At 37.8% G+C, this 23835-nt stretch overlaps 1 long non-coding RNA gene across 1 annotated transcript; it reads left to right on the top strand.

The window, feature by feature from the left end:
* Window positions 1-18623: 18623 nt before the first annotated feature.
* On the top strand, window positions 18624-21763 carry LOC112160985. Its single transcript, XR_002921763.2, has 3 exons — window positions 18624-19632; window positions 20325-20416; window positions 20948-21763. It is a non-coding gene; the product is annotated as an uncharacterized LOC112160985 (long non-coding RNA).
* Window positions 21764-23835: the final 2072 nt, after the last annotated feature.

The following is a 23835-nucleotide window of genomic DNA, read 5'->3' as shown; positions in this document are numbered from 1 at the left end:
GTGAGATCCGCAGGATGAAAGCACAACAATTCTCTCAAACTGGAGCCAGAATTAGAATTTAACTTAAAGTTTCAGTCACATGTTTTAACTTTTAACCACCAGATAAATAAATGTCAAAATCTGATTTTTATTTAACTTAATGAAGAAATAAATGTTAAATTTGACCCTTTAGAAATAAAATAAGTGACAATAATAATAAATAAAATGAGAGATTTTTAAAGCCATAAACTGAAGCAAAAACATGACAACAGGAAAGAAAGAAACAGGAAGCGGTTTAATTACAATGTCAAAATAAAAGTTTAAACCAGAAGTTTTTCTTTTTTTTTTTAATAAAAAAAAATATTTTTAACTATAGAGTTTAATAAATTGATAAAGTAGAAACTGATAATACTGATAAAGTTGAAACATAAAAGATCATTTTTTCTTACTAAAATTGCAAAAAATAAACATTTATTACTCAAAAAGAAATTAACATATACTTTAAAAAAAATTCTAAAAAGAAAAAAACACTTTCCCCCCAAAACGTCAACGTAAATTAATTTAATTGAAATGAATTCAATTTAAAAAAAAACGTTTTTGGTGAAAAATTAAAGGCCATAAAGTTTAAGTCCAGATTTAAAGTACAAAACAAAAGCAGAACTTTGAGCAGAAATAGTACAAATAATTGTCAATTCTCCAAAATAAAAGTCTGATATAAAGTTGAAAGATTAAAATGTGAAGAATTAAACAGAAATGGTATTTATACTTTGAGGATAAAATATCATAAAGTTTAAGTCTGGATTTAAAGTACAAAACTAAAGCAGAAAGCGTACAAATGAATCTTAATTCTCCAAAATAAAAGTCTGATCTTAGATTGAAAGATTAAAATCTGAAGAATTAAACTAAAAATTCTTACTTTGGGGATAAAAAGTCAATAATTTAGAGCAGGGATCTCTTTTATATTGTTATTGTGGCTCTTTAGCTTTAATGAAAAGTGCTAACAATAGAAAACATAATAAATGATTTATTTAAGTTTGTCGTTTCTGCTTAGATTATTAACATGTCAAAGAACTAAGTGAAAAAAAGTTAAATTTACTGTCAGAATTTCTTTAAATTTCTGTTTTTAACTTATGGTTGGTCTAATAAAAGTCTCCAAACGCAATTTTATTTTGGTAAATTGCTCTAAAGTGGTTAAAGTTTTGAACAAATGCAGTTAAAAATGATTGAAAAGGATTTAGTTTTTTTTGTCTCACATCTTAGAGAATGACAATAAAAAGTTCAGTTTATTCTAAATGTTTTTTTTTATTTTTTTAATAAACAGATTCTACTAAAATTGTGTTTAGATCTGAAAGTAAAAGGGAAAAAAATGATGTTGTCACACCAAAATCTTAATGATAAAAAAAAATGTTTTTGACTGTCTTGCATTTTTAATTAAGAAAACAGCAGAAGAACCAGAGGTGAGCTTTATTTTGAAAGGAACTAGTGTTCACTGGTGTCAAAACTAACATAAATCACGACTTCTTTATATTATATCTAGACACTATTGTAATGTAATTATTGTAATATTTAAGTCACATTCTAAATCAGTGTTTAATTGACAAAAAAGTCATAAATATTGTGTATTTTTTTAGCGATAAAGTGGCTCTCGTTGGGTTCTGGTCGGTGAGAAACTAAAATAAAAGGTTGCAGACTCCTCATCTAGTCAAAATCTTTGAGAATGAATTCAACAAGTCAAGAATAAAGTTGTAAAAATGATCTTCAGAATCTGACGAGGCTTTAGAAACTCTAAAAACCAGACTGAACTTCTCCAGTTTAATCAGCTTTACAAACCAAAATAAAACACTTCCTGTTTTCTTTAACTTGTTTTGAATGAACAGAATGGAGGATTTTTAAAAAGCTTCCCGTTGTTATTCTTCTAAATAATGAAATCTTTCATAAGGAGAACGTCTCCGTGTTCTTCTGATGCCTCTTTTGACATGAATAAGTCTCTTTCTCATGGAGGCCAGGCCGCCTGCGAGCCGCAGCTGCTATTTAAAGACGCTTTGCAAATATCTTCTGATCATTATTCTGCAGACCGAGCAGATGTTGATGGGCAGGAGGCCTCTAACCCAGAAAGCCCGGCTGAGCACGTGGTGCCGAGCATTGATTGATTAGTAACAATATCATTACAGAATGAATTTAGGAAGGAGGACAGTGTGTCCTGGAAACACTTAGAGGATTCAATAGTAAAATCATCCTTCTCTGGTGCTTTACCAGCTGCGAGCGCTTTAATTGCGGGCTTAATCTCTGTCTCAGAGACTGCTCTTTCCAAATATTTCTTATCAGTGTTCCTCAACACAGACAAAGACGAGAGTATTGAAAGAATTCATTGGCTTTCCTTCAATTTAATTTATGTTCTGACTCATATAATTTTGAATAGTGATTTCAGAGCGTGGCACAGTGTTGCAGTGATTAACACTTCCTGTGCAGAGTTTGTTCGTTGTCCTCCACCTCATTTTCAGGGTTCTGCAGCCACAATCTTCAAGAGGGGGAAAAACCAGAAGAAATTACCGTTGAAAAAGTGAAAAAGATTCATTTGTTGTAATTATATTTGCAGTAAAAAAACATTTTGACTGGAGCTTTTCTCAAAGATGAGAAGAAAAGCTAACAGCTGCTCACCTTTCGGGGCATTTCGGTCAAAAATGTTTCAAACAAACTTCTGGTGAAACTGGTGCAAAAGGTTTCAGCTTCAAATCAGTTCACAATTTTTACATTAACTTCATTTTCTTATGTTACGAAGCAGGAAATCTTCAGAATTAAGATAATTGAGCAGCTGCAAAGGCGCTAACCTTACAGAAGCTGCTAAGCTTGGAAAACTGCCAGTGGTGCTTATTGAGGAGGAGGCTAATGAGAAGGTTAAACAAATTTCATGTCGACAGTACAGCACGGTTACGACACAGCTGCACGCCGGATCATCGCTGCACCCCAGGATTTTAGATTCTAAAAAACGGCAGCAAGAAACACGTCTCTGTTCTCAAATCCCTCATTATTCCTATAGCTAACCCATGCTAAAGCTAGGTCAAGAGATCTCTAATCAAATGTATTACAAGTCAAGACAAGCTAGCTGCTAGCATCTCAATCATAACATGTGACCAAGGTAGACTTAGATTTACTTATTTGTTTAAAACATTTTATTTGCCAACATTTTTATGCAATTTAGTCATAAGAGTCGGTAAATAAAGAATAAAGTTATGCTAGCTGCTAGCATGTCTATGCTAATATGTGACTGAGGGAGAATACTTCTTTGTTTTAAACGTCTTATTTGCTATCATTTTAATATGTCAAAAAAGAGTGAGTAAATAAAGAATGAAGGCATGCTAGCTGCTAGCATGTTCATGCTAATTTGTGACTGAGGTAGCATAGTTCATCCATCCATCCATCTTCCTGACCGCTTCTTCCCTTTCGGGGTCGTGGGGGTGCCGGAGCCTATCCCGGCTGCTGACGGGCGAAGGCGGGGTACACCCTGGACAGGTCGCCAGTCTGTCTCAGGGCCTCAATCACACCCATTCACTCCCACATTCACACCTAGGGGCAATTTAGAGTCACCAATCAACCTATGAAGCATGTTTTTGGATGGTGGGAGGAAGCCGGAGTCCCCGGTGAAAACCCACGCATGCACGGGGAGAACATGCAAACTCCACACAGAAAGGTCCCAGCCGGGAGTCGAACCGGGGCCTTCTCGCTGTGAGGCAAGAGCGCTAACCACTGCGCCACCGTGCAGCCCAGGTAGCATAGTTGTTTTAAATATTTTATTTGACAGCATTTTTAAGCTACCTAGTCATAAAAGACTGTAAATAACAAATGAAGTCATGCTAGCTGCTAGCATGTCAAAGCTAATGTCACTGAAACAACAGGAAAAGATTAAATTGACTTGTTTTAAATGCAATATTAACAAACAGAGTTATGCTAATAACGTGTCAAAAAGTGAGTGTAAAAAGACAGATCAAGTCATGCAAGTAGCTAGTATCTATGCTAATATGTGAAAAAGAAAGAATAAATCGACTTGTTTTCTCTAATAAACATGCTATTTGCTAATAATTTTATGAGACTAAATTAATGAGTGAAAATATACTAGCTGCTAACATGTTATGCTAATATGGGGCTGAGAAAACATTGAATTTACTTGTTTTAGACATTTTTATGCTAATATCTTGCTGAAAAACAGTGTCAGTAAAAAAACAAGTGAAATCATGCTAGCGGCTAGTATCGCTATGCTAATATGTGAATAAGATAGCATTACATTTATTATTTTATTTAATCGTGTTATTTGCTAATATTTCTATGCTAATACCTAGTCAGTACTGTTTAGCAAAAAACATGAAAAGTCAAACTAGCCGCTAGCATCTTGATGCTAATGCTAATACTTGCTGAGGTAAAAATGTTTGTTATTTCAAAGAGATTAGTCAGCTTCTCTGTGGTATTAGGTAAATTGTAAATAATTGAAAATAATGAGTGAAGAAGTACTAACTGCTAGCATCTCTATGCTATTACGCGACAGCAGTAGAACTGGATTCACTTATTTGTTTTAAACATGTCATTTGCCAACATCTTTATACTAATATGTTGTCAAAAAAGTGGAAAAATGAGTGAAATCATGCTAGCAGCTATGATCTCTATGCTAATATGGGAAAACGGTAAATACAATTGTTTTCTTTAAACACATTCTTTGCTAATATGTTTATGCTAACGTAGTCAATAAAAAGGGTCAAAATTAGCGTGTGAAGATGTTTTAGCTGCTAGAATCTTTATGCTAATATGTGAGTGAGATGGCACTAAATTAATTTTTTTGGTTTTAAACATGTTATTTTCTAACATTTTCATGCTGATAGTCAAAAAAAGTTAGCAAATAACAAGGGAAGTCATGCTAGCTGCTAGTTTGTCTATGCTGATATGTTAGTGAGGTGGCATTGAATTTAGTTTGTTTCAGACTCACCAACATTTTTATGCTAATGCCTCGTCAACGAAGAGTCTTGTTCAGTACGTAAAAAGTCAAGCTAGCCGCTAGAATCTTAGCACTAATAGTTGCTGAGGTAAAAATATTTTAGTGTTCTTCAGTTTACAGAGGTTATTAAAAATAGCATCTCTATGGTATTATGTAAATTATGTTCAATATTTGAAAAACTATGACCTCAGCAGTACAAATGCTTATAATGTATTAAATCACCAGCGCAGACATGATTGCTGTTTTTTTACAAAATCAATCTGAAGCTGAATCTGATTCCGTTTGTCACATTTTTTAAAACGTTTTTTTCAGCCTTTTGGGTGTAAATAACGAAATCTTCAAGTAAATTATTGGAAGAGCTGAAAGTCAGACTTGCAACTAGAACAAAGGTCTTCAACTCCTGGGGCGCCTGTACACGCCTGTTTTTTTATGTTCTATGCACAGACATGAACTGACATGCTAGCTGCTAGCCTCTCCGTGCTAACACTTTGTTGAAGCTGTCAATGAGTTATGATCTTTGGCAATTTGTATATAAACTTATTCAAAATCCAGTGAAGAAAGTATGCTAAGTGCTAGCATCTTCATGCTACATGAGAAGATGGGAGGGTGTAGGTTTGAGTTGAGGGTCGGGGGGTTCTAGTCCACAAACATAACCTGTCTCATGTTCTTTGATCAGATCAGCTGATCAGTCAGATCAACAGCTGACTTTAAGGAGATGACACAGTTTGTTTTTTAAAGCTGTATTTTACAGAAAACCATTGTTACGGAGTCAAATCAGGATCAGCTTAAAGTGAGAGAAAAAACTTCAAAATATAAATTTTAATTGACAATTTTTTTTTTAAATTTAAGAAGACATTCTCAATTTGAAAAAGAAAAGATAATTTAAAGAAATAAAACTGAAAACTTGAAATAAATCTTGGAAATTTAAAAAAAAATCCTGAAAACTTGAATTATAAAAACTCCAAATGTAAAAATTATCAATTAAAAACGAATGTCTCCATTAGTAAAAGCTGCTGTTTTCAAGACAATCAGAATGAAACTTTAGCTGAGAGTCCAATAAAATGTTCTTTACCCCACAAAAAACAATAACAGTCACAGTTAAACAATGAGGTTATTATTCTGATTATTTTTTCATAATTGAAGCCAAAACAGAGGCAAATGAACGAGTTCTTTCAAAGACGCCTAAGTATGTGTATCTTTAACACACACCAAAGAGTCAGGAGAAATTCATAAATCTTATAGCTTTAAGTATAATAGAGCATGTGTGGATTAGGACTATTTAATAATGCGAGCACAAAGGAGGCCTTGTTATTTTAAGGGATTTCAGAGTGTGTTTGTGCGTGACACCGCTTCCTGTCGACGGCGCTGCACACATCCCTGCGTCCCCTTTCCATTGTAATTCCTTTAATTAAAGTGATTTTATTCACAGGCACACAGCTGGCAGCGGCTACTTTCTATCAGCCGTGTGAGTGGACGCGGCGTTCAGTGGGAGGACGTGCTTCCTATGGAGCGCTCGGTGCTATTTTCATCTCCCAGCTGAGTTTGTTGTGTGTTTTGAATTTATTAATCATTGATTTTAATGTGCTGCCTCTTGACAGTGGCAGCTACCCACGCATTAATTAATTCCTGCTTCCCAGCCTTACAAAATGGCATTTAAGAAACAATGAGAGGTCGGCTGCTGTTTCCTCTGACCTATAAATGGAAGGCGTCAAAAAGCAAAATGTCAAAATTTGCTTTTATTTGTTCTTCTCTTGGCAGATTTTATTGCTGGCTTTTATTTGATAGAGCAAGATAGAAATGAGGTTATTCCAGGTCTGCAGAAACTGATGTGTAAACACAGTTGTGTCGCCTTTAATATTCTGCTCGTCCTTTTTTTTGGGGAGGTTGTGAAATGCAATAATGTCTCTTTTGTTAGGCGTGTTTTGCTCAGTGAACCTGCTTTGCATACGGCGTCTCGCGGGTCTTAAGTTGAGGATAAAGGTGCATTCCCATCAACAATAGAAGTCTGTGTTTATCCTTTGAGTTCTTTAACAACTAAAGGTTTTGCTTCTGTGCGCAGGAGGAAATAGAAAAAGTCAGATTAGATCTTAAATTAAGCATATGGTACCAGAATTTGAATAGAGTTGGGATTTGAAGGTATTTATGGAGGAATATTCTTTTTTTATTTATCGAGCAGACCTGAATTGTTCATCCATTTAAATGAGTGGCTGCTCTGTGTGTTTGCAGAGATAAAAGCTCGTTCTCATAATCCGTATTGACTCTCTGGGACGGGTAAAGACAGGAACTGGTAGGTCCCTGCGGCGCGGCGCCCCCCACCGAAAGGGGCCTCATCCTCGCTGGCCTCGCCGCCTTCCTTAAAGCTGCAGATTTCCTCACTGATTGCTCTCTGCAGATTGATTTGCACATGTTGCTGAAGAATTCCCCAGACTGGGGGCTCCTGGATGTTGAGAACCGTCTTCAGGAGAAACATCACCTGATGTGGTGTTTGTAATTAAGACCCAAACCTGAAGGAGAATTCAGGATTCGCAGAGACACTTGTGCTCTGATGGTGTAACAGTGGTTTGGACCAAACCAGACTCTGGTGCGGTTCGCTTCAGTGTGAACACAAACAGATTTTCCTTCAACCAAAGAGATGCTGGAAGGAGGAGGGATTTGAAGAAGCAGGAATCATGAAGAAGTTTGCTGGTTTTCTTCAGTAGAGGATCTTTTTGGACCAGGATGCCTCGGGACCATAATCCCGTTTTGCAGAAAATCCTTTTATTTTTGTTTTGGAAAATACAGAATCTTGAATTTTCTGGATGAATAAGGGACTAAAAGACCGAATCTTCTAAACATCTTTTTATTAAGAAAGGGAGAATGCATAGAAATGAACATTAAAACAAATATAATTACCTGCAAAAATAATAGTGTGAATGAAAGTAGTTGCTGAAAATGCTGAAGCGTTTTCCTGAAAATGGTGACGCAATTTACGTTAACTGCTGAAGGGATTTGCTGAAAATGCAAAAGCTATTTGCTGAATGTTACATTTGCTAACAGACTGGAAATGTCGTTAAATGACTATGAAAGAGCGCTGAAGCTGGTATGATAGAATCCCACATACTGTTTCTTCTCAGCAGAGCCTGAAGTTATTTTACAACTTTCATTTAGAAGTTATTTGTACAAGTGTTTCTTGTGTGTGGGATCATGGGTTAATGGAGGGGAGGAGGGTGGGGGGGGGGGGGAAGGGTGAGTTTGGTTTTTACTGTATATTTTTTTTGTTTTTAAATGTAAAGCGCTTCGAGTTGCGCGACGTATGAGAAATGCTTTTTATAAATAAAATTTGATTTGATTTGAAGTTTACCTAAATCTTGTAGTAAAATTGGTTAAATATCCCAAATACATGCCAATTTTGCAAAAATATTTAGTGTGTTGCTTAAATATGAGCTAAACTCCAAATTAGCCAAAAAGCTAACACGTTGCTTAAATACTAGCTACACTCCTAAATAGCCTAAAATTCCTCAGTAAACTAAATTAGTCAAAACGTTAGCCTGTTGCTAAAACAAAAGCTAAACTCTAAACTAGCCTAAACAACTCAATAGATAGTTAAAAACGTTAGCATATTGATAAAATGTTAGCTAAACTCCAAATTAGCCTAAAAAATCCCAGTAGATGCCAAATTAGCCAATAGAGCTAACACATTGCTTTAATACTAGCTTAACTCAAAAACAGCATAAAATTTTTCAGTAAGCTAAATCAGCCAAAGACGTTAGCCTCTTGCTAAAATCGAAGCTAAAATCTAAATTAGCCCAAAAAACCTCAGTAGATAACAAACTACTCAAAACGTTGGCCTCTTGATAAAGTAGAAGCTAAACTCTAACTTAGCATAAAAAAAACTCGATGCTAAATCAGCCCAAACAAGCTAGCTTGTTGCTTAAATGCTAGCTAGACTTAAAAATCGTCAGTAAATTAAATTAACCAAAAACATTGACACGTTGCTAAAGTATTAGCTAAACTCAAATTACTATAAAAGATTAAAACAGTCCATGAATATATTTAAATGTTGCTAATCTACTTAAAATTTCGAAAATTGAAGAATTTCTCAATCATTTCTTATGGAACATATTTTGCTCAATATTTCAAAAACTATAACATTTATAAATACCAGATATACGAGCAGTAATGTCCGGACGTTTTAAATACTGAAATCTTTTACGTGCCAAAAAACATACGGAGATGAGCAGGAGAATCACTACAGTGTGAATGCTTACTAAGCAATCACACAATTATGCCAGATTGTAGCTGCTGAATAATTTCCATCTGGAGTCCTTTATTTTCAGGTTGATGTTAAAATAAATAAAACAGACTTTAGACAGTTCACGTACAATCATAAAACACAATGAAATACAGAATTTGAACAGATGAAATATTTTTAAAATCAGAGCTTTCTTTGGAATAAAACTTTCTTATTTCAGGTCATTCATGATTGTACATTTTAATTGTAAAACACTTCGAGCTGCACAAGTATGAGAAGCGCTCTTTTATAAATAAAGTTTGATTTGATTTGATTTGATTTGTACATCTAAGACTCCAAATTCTCACCAAAGTCCGACTGAAGCGAAGCAAGAACCAGAAGCTGTTTTAAAGCATAAAAATGTACATAAACATAAAGAAACTGAAATAATTAAGAAACTTAGACAGGGATCAAGCAGCCTGTTCTCTTAAAATAAAACATTTGTTAGAATGTGTCAAAGAATGAAAACGTAGGAACTTTAACCAGGTTGACTGTAAAATGTAATGTTTAGTTTCAACTGGTTTCACACCTGAAAATAAATGAAATAAATCAAAAATAGAAATAACCTAAACAACGTTTACTACTATATTTATTTGTAAATAAAGTATCAATACTTTAGTGTGTTTGAAGGTTTTTGCTTTATTACATAAGAAAAGTTCTTTATGAATAACGTTTGACTGAATAGTTTTGGTTTGATGTGTTCACGTCTCACTGGAGAAGGAACCTCTAATTTCACCTCCATCAGCTGTGCGGTCAGAGGGAGGCGGTGCCGACACGCCGGCGAGTCACTTCCACGCACGCCGTGATCCTGCGTGAGCCGCCGCTCTTCAGTGGAAACTTCAGCTCCACTGTTTGACAGGTTCAATTAGACTCTGGCGGCGGAAACAATCGGCGCTCTCCCACTGTTCGTGTACCTACCCGGTCCCAGAGCTGCGTGCCCCCCCCGGCCTCTGAAGGCAGAGAGAGATCCATCGATCAATGGCAGCCGCGGAGCGCCCGCCCCGCCTCCTGCCTGGCTCCGCATTGTTTCTGTGTCATCTCGCAGCCCTGTTGCCATGGCACTGAAGATGGCACTTCAACCCTTCTGCTTAATGATCTCTTGGATGATAGCCTACTTGTCAGACATTCATGCCCCGCTCTGTTGAAACGCAATGCTCATCTGAGCATTTTATTCTAAGCATAACTGGTGTTATGGGTTATTTAACAAAGGAGCCGCCTTAAACAGTTTTTCTGTTTCCTCCTCCTGAGCCGTGTTAGCAGAAATTCAGAAATTTAGCATTACATCTGCCGCTTTTCTGGCACTTAAGCGCTGAGTGAGAGATTACAAAACTCTTTGTGTCACTGTGAAGGCAGAAAATCCTAATTGGGGAAATTGGAACACAAAAAAGAGCAGAGCATTCAATTCATATCCATAATCCTCCACGTTACAATGCTCGATTTTAGTCATTGCTGTGATTGAGACAAAGGTGGCGCCTGGAGCCATCGCGCTGCTAAGTGAGGGAATGTGTGGTTTTATTATCCTGTGTTTGGCAGCATCTGTGCGCTTTTGGCCCCCGTCAGGAACCGTCTTATCCTGAAAGGCAGAGGCTGGAAGGAATGAAGAAAGTGAATCATTTAATGAGGGAAATCGAACATTTATTTGTTTAACAGAAAGACTCTTTTGCAGGAACAAACTCGCAGCAGTGATTTGACGGTGCAAACTGCTCCGAATGGAGCTAACAGGCTAACAGCCTCCATCTGCTGTTAGCTCAGTAGGTAATAGTCACTGCACTAACTGATTAAAGACAAATCCTATTGATTAGCATGTTTGTGCTAATGCTAGCCAAAAAGCTATCAGTCACAATAACTGACTAGAAAAGTTGCATTACCTGAAATAATGCTACTGTGAATGCTTTTTGCTGAAAGTAGTCACTGAAAATGCTGAAGCTTTTTGCTGAAAATGGTGACACAATTTATCTTAATTGCTGAAGAGATTTGCTGAAAATGCAATTAAATTTGCTAACAGACTGGAGATTTCACTGTAAAAGAACGCTGAAAATTACCAAAATTTCTGAAAAATTTTGTAGTAAAATTGTTAAAAATCACTAATCCATGTCAGTTTTGCAAAATATTTGGTGTGTTGCTTAAATATGAGCTAAACTCCAAATTAGCCTAAAAAAACATAGAAGATGCCAAATTAGCCAAGAAAGTTAGCCTGTTGCTTAAATACTAGCTAAACTACAAAATAGCCTTAAATTCTTTAGTAAACTAAGTTTGTTAAAAACGTTAGTCTGTTGCTATTATAAAAAAGCTCAACTCTAATTTAGCCTAAACAACTCAATAGACAATAAAGTAGCCAAAAACGTTAGCGTATTGCTAAGATATTAACGAAACTCCAAATTAGCCTAAAAAACCTCAGTAGATACCAAATTAGCCAAAAAAGTTAGCATGTTGCTAAAATAGAGGATAAACTCAAAATTAGCCTAAAAACCTTCAGTACATAACAAATTAACTGCAAACATTAGCATGTTGCTAAAATATTGGCTAAACTCCAAACTCAGTAGATGCCAAATTAGCCAAAAAAGTTAGCATGTTGCTAAAATAGAGGATAAACTCCAAATTAGCTTAAAAAGATTCAGTAGAAAACAAATGAACTAAAAACATTAGCATGTTGCCAGAATATTAGCAAAACTCCAAATTAGGATAAAAAAACCCTCAGTAGATGCCAAATTAGCCAAAACAGCTAACACATATTGCTTAAATACTAGCTAAACTCCACAATTTCCTAAAATTTCTCAGTAAACTAAAGTAGCCAAAACCTTAGCCTGTTGCTAAAATAGATGCTAAATTAAACTAAGCAACTCAATTGATAACAAATCAGCAATCAAAAACGTTAGCCTGCTGCTAAAATATTAACTAAACTCCAATTTTCTGAAAATTCCTATAAAAACATAACCCATGAATATATTTAAAGGTTTGTTGCTAATCTATTTAAAATTTTTAAATTTGAATACTTGCTCAATGATTTCCTATGAGGCATATTTTGCTCAATATTTCAAAAACCATAAAGTTTGTAAATACCAAAAATATAAGCAGTAATGTCCTGAACGAGCTGAATGTTTTGACACCAAGATTGAAGAAATCTCTGAAAGTGTGATTGAGTTTTTATGTGCTGAAAAACGTACAGAAAGGAGCAGGAGAATCACTATAGTGTGAATGCTTACTAAGCAATCACACAACCTCTGGAGACAAGCTAGCTGCTAATCTATCATTTTCCAGCACAGTGAAGCCGCTTCTTAGTGTTTAATGCGGTTATTCTGCCGATAAAGTTTCTCAAACTGAAGTGCGGTCAGTCTGACAGCTTCTGAAGTGTCTTCTGACCCGCTGAGATAAAACGAGGCTTCCCTGTGGTTTGTTATTGTGCTGGCCAGAAAACACAACAAACACACAAACGAGACTAAGACAACAAAAAACACCAACAAATGGATCTAAACCGTCATTCTAACGAGATATTAGACTCTAACTCCCATGATGCACCTGTTTTTTAATTAACTGCAGGACTGAATTGCACTAAAATACCATTGATGTTTATTTTCTACGTGTATCTTAAAAGTGATCACATTGATTGATTAATGAGTCCCTGTTACAGTGGAGGCTGTGACCCCTCCTGTTTGGGAAAACCATTTAAGTGTGCAGGTTTCAGGCGTCAGTCCGTCCCTCTGACTGTACATGAGGGACTGATTGGCCCCTCCCCCCTGGCATTACAAACAGGAAGTACCTGCTGGCCAAAATCCCATAGACCAGGGGGTCAAACTCAATCACAAGAGGCCAAAATCCAAAACACACCATAGGTCGCGGCCAAACGGGATAAATATAATGTTAATATATTATCATTATTATTGTTATTATATATATTATTATCAATAAAAATTATAATATCTATAAATATAATAATATACCTGTCTTTTTACTATTCATAATTATGGTAAAAAGTTTCAGTTTTAAAGTTTTAAAAATTGGAATTCTGATAGCTTTTTGGACTACTATGGAGATTTTTTAGGCTATTTAGCTAATATTTCAGCTACATGCTAGCTGTTTTGGCTAACCTAGGATTTTTTTAAGGCTAATTTGACATTTAGCTAATATTTAGTTTGCTATCAGCTTCAGCGTTTTTAACAATCAATTTCAGCATCTTCAGCGGCCAAATTCAGCTTCCAGCATTCACACTAACATTATCACAGGTGATGCTGTATATCTAGTTCATAATTATGTTAAAAAGTTATGTTTTTAAAGTTTTAAAAATTTAGTTTTGGAGTGGTCGATACATATTTATCCTGTTCGGTCCGCGACATAAGTTGCGTTTTGGATCTTGGCCCTTTGTGCGATTGAGTTTGACGGCCCTGTTCCACAGTGATGTCACACTCCCTCGGTCCAGTTCTCACATACAGTCAATGGTCTACATGTTTACATTTCTTTCATTGAGGTTCTGTCCACTAGTCTGCTCTCCTGCGTTTGTCCTTCATTCTGATCAGTGACCTTCAGACAAACAGTCTGACAAGCCGAGAGTATTCAGCCTTATGCAGATGATTCCCTGTTTTATCTGTCTGACACCGATGGATTTATACCATAAAACTTTGCTTAACAGGTCATTAGTGAACAACTGCAACATTTTTTCAACCGATCAGTAGTAAGGAGAACATCTGATTGGCTCTTAAACAGTACAAACATAAGTACGATCCCTGATATAAACCTGTTGGTCGACCCTCATTCCTGCTTTTGTCCTTTTTTAATATTTCTTTGTCTAGTTTCCCATAAAAACACAGGAAGTGGAACCTGCAACTCTCGTGTCAGACTTCACTTGAAGTCAAGTGTTGCTGGCAGGCTGAGTTGCGTAGATTGTGTTGCATTGTGTTGTGTGTGTTGAACACAGGCAGGCAGCGATGTGAGGCGACTTAATCCTCTCCTCCCTCTCAGAGAGCAACACAATGAAAAAACACTCCTCTTTTTATCTGCTTTTATCTCCTTTTGTGCCGAAGAGCTTTAAAGATTCCTGGTCTTTATCTCTGCTCTCCTCCCATAATGCAATAGGGAAATGCTTCCTGTGTGTCATAAACAGGTATTGAAAGGCCCAATTAAATTAAACTAAAAGATCTGTGAAGAAAGTGGGAAGTACTCTCACTTTTTTCCCACTCTTGTTATTCTGCAGCGGGAGGAAAGTCTGTAAATTGACACTGGAGTGTTCTGTCTGGTCTCGACCTCCTTCTTTACGCCTTCCTGCCCCCCGCCCCCACCCCCCGTCGGTACATATTAAAAGGCTCGGCTAAAGCTTGCTGATATGGGGCAGAAATGTAGTAAATGAGATGACCATCATCTGCTAGATTGGTTTTCTCATTGAGGCAACGGCTTGTTGGCATCTGATTGCTTTATGATGTGGACACTTAAACAGGCTGACCTTCGCCGTCTGGGAAATTAAAATTAAAGAAGCCACCCCAAATAAAGATGCAGCACTTTAGATGGCCTCGTCTGAGGGGAGCGTTTCAGAATAATGTTTGTTGTTTTGGGTTTTCTGAGAAAAGTGCTTTATTGAATTTTGACCTCAAAAGCTTTTTAAAAACCTGTTTATGGTTTTCTTTTTATTAGGATCCCATATTTGATGTTTTGCTGAAAGTCAACCGGTAAACACCAAGTGATGTAGGTCCTGAAATATCCCATGATAAAAAGTCACCACCAAACAGAAATGACTATAATGTGTGATATTGTGAACGTTTTTGATGTTTGCTGCTCTGTTTGTTTTTAATACCAACTGTGATGGGATGACACTAATTTTCATTTGTCCACCTTTAGTGTTTGGGAACGACTTTATTCAAGCTCAAGGCTACGTCACCTGGATAAGTGAGAACCTTCATCAACGTTAGTCCTCGTTCTTTGGCAGGTGAGACGACTCAGGTAACTTTTTCTGGACTTTTTAAAGACACATTTTTGATTTAATTTTGATAGGGTTGGGTTGATAAAATTAATCGATGTAAGCTTTATAGATCAATAATCGGTCCATTAAAGTAGAGATCGATCTAGCATATAATGCTAAAGTCTGCTAGCTTGATGCTAACATATAATGGGATTTCCCATAGGATCGCTAATGCTAAACATACATTACTGACTAAATGAAAATCTTTATAGGAATGTTCCAAATTCTTTTAAGGAAACATTTTCTAAAGTAACTTTTCATGGTCTGAAACACAATTTCTTGTTCATATTTACTTCTGCTGGAATAAGGTGTGATGCTATAGAGCGATCGCCACCTAGTGGCCAATCTGAAACTCCCTCCAGGAGAGACGGAACAATTGTTGGAGATTCTCCTTTAGATAATCCATGTAACACTGGATGAGATTAAGAATCTCATTATTATTTCACTGATACATTTTATTGTATGTGAACTGGATCAGATTAATATGAAAATCTTCAAAACATATACATGAAGATTATTAACATATTTCTAAACTAATGTGTCTAAATGTGTAAACCGTGTAAAAGCAAAATTAAACTGAATTAATTTAAAAAAATGGTAGAAAAACAGAAAAAAATTGGAATTGAATCGATCCAGGTTGTGGTGAATCAAATCGAATCTGGAAATTATTGGTGAAATCCAGCCCTAATTTTCAGTGTTTTCCGGTGGTTTTTTAATTAACTGATTTTGATGATTTGATTGATTTCACCGATGATTGCTTGACTCTGCTCTGTGTTCCCATTTGCAAAGGAAGTTTCTACCGAAAAAAAAGTAACTTTGACTTTTGAAGGATGATGTCGTATTTAGTCAGAATTTAAAAAACAGTTTTGTTTTCTAGGACATTTTTACTGCAGGAGTTCATCAAAAATTCCCCTTGAAGTTGTGGGCGTGACTGTCAGCTTGGAGGAACCACGTCCTGTTGCTGAGAGCTCTCTGTCTACACCCTCCTGCTAGCTTACAGCCCCTCACAGCCCCAACTTAACATTACCAATAAAATGGGCAGCAATATCGGTGCAATCCAGCCGCACAGTTTAGATCCAGATTCCAGGAAAACAAAGATGTCCACAAATGGAAGCATCAGAAGGGGGCGGAGCAAGGAGCTTGTGCCCCGCCCAGCGTGTTTTCTACATAAACTACATTTGTTCCTCTTCTACAGGTACAAAACAATTTGAAGAACATCTCAAAAATACCATTTTGACCGGAATGGGTCTTTGATCGTGGTATATAGGTGGGCGGAGTAAAGTTTGCTCCGCCCACTTGAGGCTTCTTTAGCAGAAGAACCAGAGAACTCGAGCTACAGGAGGAGAGGGTGTGGTTTCATGGGTGTACCACACGACAGCAGCTGCATGTTCATGAAGGTGTTCTGACTGGTCAAGTGAAGTCGGTCCAAACCGGTTCTGCTGGTTGAACCGGGCCGTGTCCGGTTGGTTCGCCCGTCGATTCTCTCGCAGAAGCTTAAGATAGTTTATCTCAAAGCAGGCCGAGGCTTGGTGTGCGAGAAGCCTTAATTGGCTGCCCCCCCGGGTCAGATCCCACCCACACAGATGTGCGTCCAGCTCCTCCTCCTCCTTTTTTCCCACCATCCTTCAGCGTTCCGATCCGTCGGAGGGAGCAGGATTTCCCGCTGATACCTGTGAAATGTAGGTTAGATGTTTCGTGGAGCTTGCATCAGCGTTTGGAGGTTTTCATTTCTGCTCCGCTGTGGCATTATGGGGATTCTCTTCTTTCGAGTGGCAACTGTCAGGGAATATTTTGGTGCATCAGAAAAAAGAGGGATGCCTTGAATACACACGTTATTAATAATTAACTCTGTGCTTTATTCCCCTTTGAAAGTTATTATGCAGAATTAATATTTCATACATGACAAGACAAAGGATAGTAATGGCACAAAGTTTGACAAGTCGGTCTGCTCTAAAATTATTGGCCTTCATCTTATATTTAGCATTCAAGAGATGCTTTGAGATGAATCTCTATTTTTGTTCCCTTCCCTATTCATGAATTTTCTTTCCCACCCCTGTGTGCAAAGTGCTTCATTTTGAATGAAGGCGCCGAGCTGAGCAGCAGGCCCCCCGTGTGGGACGCGACTGTCTTTAACTCCACCCGGACCGGGAGGATGTTCACGCCCTGAAGCCAGCAGAAGACGCTGGGAGAGGAGCAGCTGCCCCACCTCTGAGGCTCTTCAGGGACGCACCTTCATCAGCATCTCTGCTGCACCTGCAGCTGGAGGTCCTCTTCCTGCACGCTACCATGAGGCAACGCTTTGAAATCAACAACTTATGCTTGGATGTCGTGTGAACAACAGTTCATCTTCCATCTCCCTCAAAGAAAACATCACACATTTGTTTGATTTTCTTGTTCCTTTCTGACGTTTTTCAGCGCAAAAAACTAAATCACACTTTCAGCGATTTCAGTGATATTGATAGCAAAACGTTTAGCTTGTTCAGGATATTACTGCTTGTACTTTGTACACTTTAACCATGATTTACAGTCATTTTAAAATAATTTGGCATTAAACTGTAAAATTAGCATCATGCTAGCTCATTTGGGTGATTTAGCATCGTTTTTTTTTTTCCTTTTTATTGGGGCAATTTGGCATCTACTCGTTTTTTTATGCTAACTTGGAATTAATCTAATATTTTAGCAGCATGCTAACGTTTTTGGCTAAAATGTCCTCTACTGAAGGACAAAAATTCAAAATTCAAAACACACCTTAGATCGCGGGCCAAACAGGATAAAAATTTATTGAACACTCTAAAACTAAAATTCAAAAACTCTAAAACATAACTTTTTAACATAATTATGAACTAGATATACAGCATCACCTGCAATAATGCTACTGTAAATGCTGGAAGCTGAATTTAGCCGCTGAACATGCTAGTGATGATAGCTGAAAATGCAGAAGGTAAAAGCGGAAAATGCTGAAGCTGATAGACAGCTAAAATATGAGCTAAATGCCAAATTAGTCTAAAAACAAAAAAAAAAAACAACCTTAGGTTAGCCAAAACAGCTAGCATGTAGCTGAAATATTAGCTATAAAATATTAGTAAATGCCAAAGTAGTCTAAAAACTAAGCACAATGCCAAACTGTAACTGTCTAACCTAATTATGAATAATAAAAAGTCAGGAATATTATTCCAGAATAAATCAACTTAAACCTTAAATAACTTTCAATATTTTACTCTCCATAAAAATATATTTTGTCAAAATTATACAAGTTAAAATGAGCACCAGATAACATCGGGTCATTAATAACAATAAAATCAAATGATCTGGAGGGCCGGATCCGGCCCCTGGGCCTTGATTTTCTGTGGAGTTTGCTTCAACCATAATGAGTTCTTGTGATGTTTTTTAGCTTATTTATGGTGAGTTACTGAGAATCTTAATCTTAAATTCTTAAAATCTCAGTCTTAACTGTCCTTACGGGTGAATACGGGCGTCTGCAGGTAGAAAATGGTCTAACCTCTATGGAAAACACAATAAATATCAAAGTCATAGACTGCTGAGTGAACCTGTAGAGAGAAAATGTTCTTGAACATGTTTATCTATGGGTTTGCTGCGGGCGACCGGTCGTAGTGAACACTTCTAGGACATGTATGGGTAAGTAAGGGTCAGTGTTAGCACGGGTAAAACTGTCCCGGTTCTGCCACCAACAGCGCATGCTACGGCGGCGTGTCTCCACTTTCTTTCTGCTGCTGGGTTTCCTGTGCGGTCCACCAACAAACACTGTCATCAGTTCCCTCTCAATGGGGACGCTTGAGTTTAGTGCTGGTAAACACTGGTGTCATGGATTCTGAGAGATGGGGGGTCACCGTATCCCCCCTCTTTTTAACCTTGTAAATGTCTCTTGTATTTTTCTTCTCCCTTCGCCCCCCCGTCCCTCCACCCCTCTAGTCGGACTCTTTGCTCATGATATGCCACAGAGAGACACAATTATCCACTTCATTTGAGTCGTGGTGCTAATGGCGGCCTCTTGGGGAGGTGGGTGATAGGTAGCAGTAATTGTAAATGGTGTAATGAGTGTGGAACGGCCACAGTGGAGCGCTCCACCATTACAGGTGAACTCACCCCCCCAACAACAAGTAAGCACCCCTCCCCTCTGTTCTCCTTCAGGGTTGAGCAGAGACACAGGAAATATTAGCCTCACAGACCATTACTCCCGAGTGGCTCGGCTGCTGCGCCTTCGTGCCTCGTTGTGCAGATGGCCTTCTCACCTCTCAGCCACGCTTTTTTTCGGGTTGTTTTGCTTCGCCTCGCTAAAAAGATGTCACTGCTTTGTGTCCTAAACATACAGGAAGCCTCGCTGGAGGACGCTGGCGTGATGGACGTCCTGACATCTGGGACGACATCCAGCCTGGGTGATGCTAAAGAGGGCGAGGCGGCTATAGGACCGGCTCGGTTGGACGGACGGACGGACAGATGGTATGGATCAGTTTCATGGGGAAACATGACAACCGCTGTAACCATGCCAACAGTCCTGATTGACAGAATGCATCACAATGCCAGGGCAGTCAGTGTTTACAGCAGCATCTGATGGAGACCGCTGCCAGGAGGATGTCAGAACATGTCAGGACTGTTTTTGTGAATTTGTTTCTCACTGATATGGATTTGCATCAATTAAACTTAAATGATGGAGCTTTACTTTTCATAAAGAGACATTAGCAGCACATTAGAAAACCCTGTTACATAATGATGGAAGCCTCATTGTCTCTCTCTTTGCTCCACCTTCTACTGTGTTCGGGTCAAAACTGACCCATTTTGAAGTATGAAAATGAGTCAAATAAGACCCAAACATGACGGTTGAGTTACTGTCAATATACTGTTTTTTTTTCCTTTTTTTTTAAATATTTTAAAGTTTAGCTATTTTTTCAGCTACATGCTAGCAGTTTTGGCTAACCTAAGTTTTTTCAGCTAATGTTTTAGCTGTCTATCAGATTCAGTGTTTTCAGCTGTCAGATTCAGCTCACAGCATTCACACTAGCATTATGTCACACAGTGCTATATATGTAGGTCATAATTATGTTAAGAAGTTACGGTTTTAAAGTTATAAAATTATTTGATCTAATTTTAAGAGTGTTCAGTAAATGTTTATCCTGTCCGGCCCCCGACCTCAGGTGTGTTTTGGATTTTGGCCCCTGTGTGACTGAGTTTGATCCCCCTCCCTCTCCTTCCTGCCGGTGACATCACCGCACCTGCACACAGACAGGTGAGTCACCACTCTGGGATCTCCCAATTATCACGAGTGACACAGAGTCAGCAAATTACCTGCCGGGAGTACCGGGGAGCAGCGGGGAGCCCGGTGAACCTCGGGCAGCTTTAACGACAGCGAGGAATCTCCTCGGCCTTCTTCTGCGTTTGGTTCCTCTAATCTCAGTTTTTCCTGTTCAGAAAGACAAAACTGTTAATCCAAGAACTTCTCCAGAGGATTTTCTGTTCTTCCTTTGGAAACGACCAGAGCAGCTCCACTCATCTGCAGCTGCAGCTGCTTGTAAAGTAAAAAAGTGATTGAGAACCTGCAGCTCAAACCCTGGAAACTAATTTTAAGCTAATTATATATAATTGCATGTCAGTCTTAATACGAGGCAGCTCTGTGTTTACGATGACAAGGTTGTCAGAGTGTTAGCGGTCCTTTGCTCTACCAACTTCTTAAGTGACAAAACGTGTTCTAATCCATTCAGACGGAGGTTTTAGTTTTAGGAGTTTCCACATGATCAGTTTCAGTTTGTTTACTCCACAGTGAGGACTGGAGGAGACCGTCCGGAGTGGAGAACGATGGTGACCCGTTCATGAGAGACGGTGAAGGAACGGCGAGGAAGACTGCTGGACTGAACGACCTCTGAACTCTGTGTCGGGGCGTCTCAGACCAAAAGATGTTTCAGGGATTTCACACAAAAGTTTGGTTTTTCTGAACTCTGAATCCTTAATCTGCCTGAAATCTGCTTTACTTGCAGGTGAACTCTGCTGTGGGTCATCCCAGTGTGAATGTGGTCTGATTCCCTAAGAACACAGAGCAAAGGATGGTGTGCATTATGAAAAGAGACCTAAAGAAAAACAAAAATTTAGAAAACGTCTGTGTTTACTTTATAGAAGGAAACTGAATGGTGGTGTAGTGGTTCGCCTATCTCCTCAAAAAGAGAAGATTCTGGTTCGAATCCCGGCTGGGTCCTTTCTCCAGAGTCTCCAGTCTCCTCCCTCAGTCCAAACACACTGAGTTAGGGTTTCTAAGGTTGCATCTAAGTGTGTGAATGTGTGACCCTTTAAACCCCGCCTTCTTCCAATGGTAGTTGGGATAGGCTCCAGCAACCCAAATATTCCAATAGGGATTCAGCAGATTCAGAAAATGAATGAATGGACAGACGAACGGATGGATTTGTTTTAAAAAATTTAAGTACAAAATACTTTAACTCAATAGCTTAAATATAACAAACCTGAATTAACTTTACTAAATATGATTCACTTTTTTTGTGTAAAAAATATCTTTACAAAAATATTTTTCTAGTGTAAAAACATTGTATTTCACGAGAGCTATTTATCCTAAAATATTAAACTTAATGGTGGCTTAAATTCATTTAACTTTATTTACACGACACACACAAATAAACACATCATATTCATGTTAATGAATCCATTGGCTGTTTCTTAATTTCATTTTTGTGTTCTTTTTGAACGTTAAACTGCGGCGCATTTCTGCAAATTTGATTTTTTTTACAAATGGATCACTATAGATTAAAGGGTCGTGTAGCTACAATTTACCTCAATCATCAGATAAACACACAACGTTTGAACAATCTGACCCTCTTGTAATCACACCCTGACCTTGGGGTTCGTCTGGACCGGTCAGGGAACTTCCCACCGACCGACCTTCTTGCTGCTGGAGCGTCCTGTCATCACTGATATCTGGGATTCGAACCCTCAAAGATCCAAAGTACCTGGACGTGCAGCCAAAGTCTTTCTGAGACGTTTAGATGTTTCTGATCACAAACACCTTCTGTTTGTCTGAAGGCCACAGCCATGGTCTGATCCAGAACCGGTTCTGATGGTTCTGCAGGTGTGAGAGCTCACCTGAACTCTGGTCCTCTGGAGAACCGGCCTCTCTCCTCAGGTGGACGTTCTGGACGTTTGGTGGTTCTCCAGCATCCCAACAGAAAGTTTCTTCTGAATTCTTCTCTGAAAACATTTGTTAGCATTAAATCAACACAAAGGTCAGAGCAGCAGGAGAGTAGTGTGAAAGGCAGAGGGATTTAGATGTTGATAAATATTCATTATTTTGATTGACTTTTTTATTTAACCAGAAAAGATCAACAGTCTGTTCGAGGAGCTTTCTGACCAAGGAAGAGGCTCCTGGAGGAGTCGATGCTGTCTGTCCACGCCGAGAAAATACAAGGAATTCACCAGCAGAACGCCAAAGAAACATAAGAAAATATAAAGAATTCAACATTACTTTAAGCTGAAATCTGTGTGTGTGTGTTGGGGGGAGTGTAGGAAAGGAGATAACTAAACCATTTTAAAAAGATCCAACGTGCTCAAACAGAATAAACACACATTTATCTTTGAGACCGTTTTTCAGAATAAAATCTTCAGAAAAACTGAGTTTATAATTTTCCATTTGAAATGATGACGTCAGGTTTTAAATTGGGGAGGGGGATGATCAAACTCTTCATAAAACAAATCCATCATCCATTTTCTGAATCCACTTAATCCCTTTGGGTCACGCGGATGCTGGAGCCTATCCCAGCCGCTGTTGGTTCCTCCTGGACGGGCGTCCGGTCCAGAACTGCATCTAGAACATAAAACTTGGTCAATGATAAATATAGAAAAAGAAAAATGTTTATTATGGTCAGAAAATGTGAGAAATCTAAAGAGGTCGTGACCTCAATATGACGTCATCCAACACAGACTTTTATTTTGAAGAGGACTGAAACGGACAACAAATAAAAAAATACTACAGAGGTTAGAATTTAAATCGTGGTTTTGATTAAAAATAAATATAGATTTTTAGATGTAAAAATGTACATAGAACACACATGCGCTGTATAATGTAGTTTGTTTGTAAACACTTTTTATTTATCGGATTATATTAAAGATAAAGACTAAAGTCTAATTAAAGTGTCTAAATGTTTGTTATGTATTTTTTATGATTTTATTTAATTTCTCTGTCAGGAAGGTCAAATCCTGTCAAACTGGATCAGTGACGGCTGATTGGCCGAGACGAGCCTGAGGGGAGGGGCTGGAGGGGGAGCAGAATTAGTTCAAATATAAACAATAAGAACAGGAGAAAAAAGTGTCTAAATGGATTTATATTTGTCTCCTAAAAGAATAAAAAGAACGTTTGTATGAAGGGAAGAAAGATGAGAAATTAATTGATAAAAATATCGACTTTTAGTTTAAAAACCAAAAATGGCGGCAAAGATTCAAACTAAAATGTTAAAAATGTGGAACGCAAATAAAAAGCAAAACCAGATTATTTCTCATGTGTTTTATTGTTTTTCTTTACTTAAAAAAACAAAAGTTATCATGTAATTATACATGGTGGTTATACAAAAACTGCAATTTTTATGTTGAATCAAAGAAACTAAATAAATATTATATTTAAAATAAAATCAATCATTGAAGTATTGAGTAAAA

Source organism: Oryzias melastigma, linkage group LG3 (genome assembly GCF_002922805.2).
Source record: "Oryzias melastigma strain HK-1 linkage group LG3, ASM292280v2, whole genome shotgun sequence".
In the NCBI taxonomy this organism is placed as follows: Eukaryota; Metazoa; Chordata; class Actinopteri; order Beloniformes; family Adrianichthyidae; genus Oryzias; species Oryzias melastigma.
The sequence above is the reverse complement of the archived record's forward strand: the minus strand, read 5'-3'. Positions and strand labels throughout refer to the sequence as shown.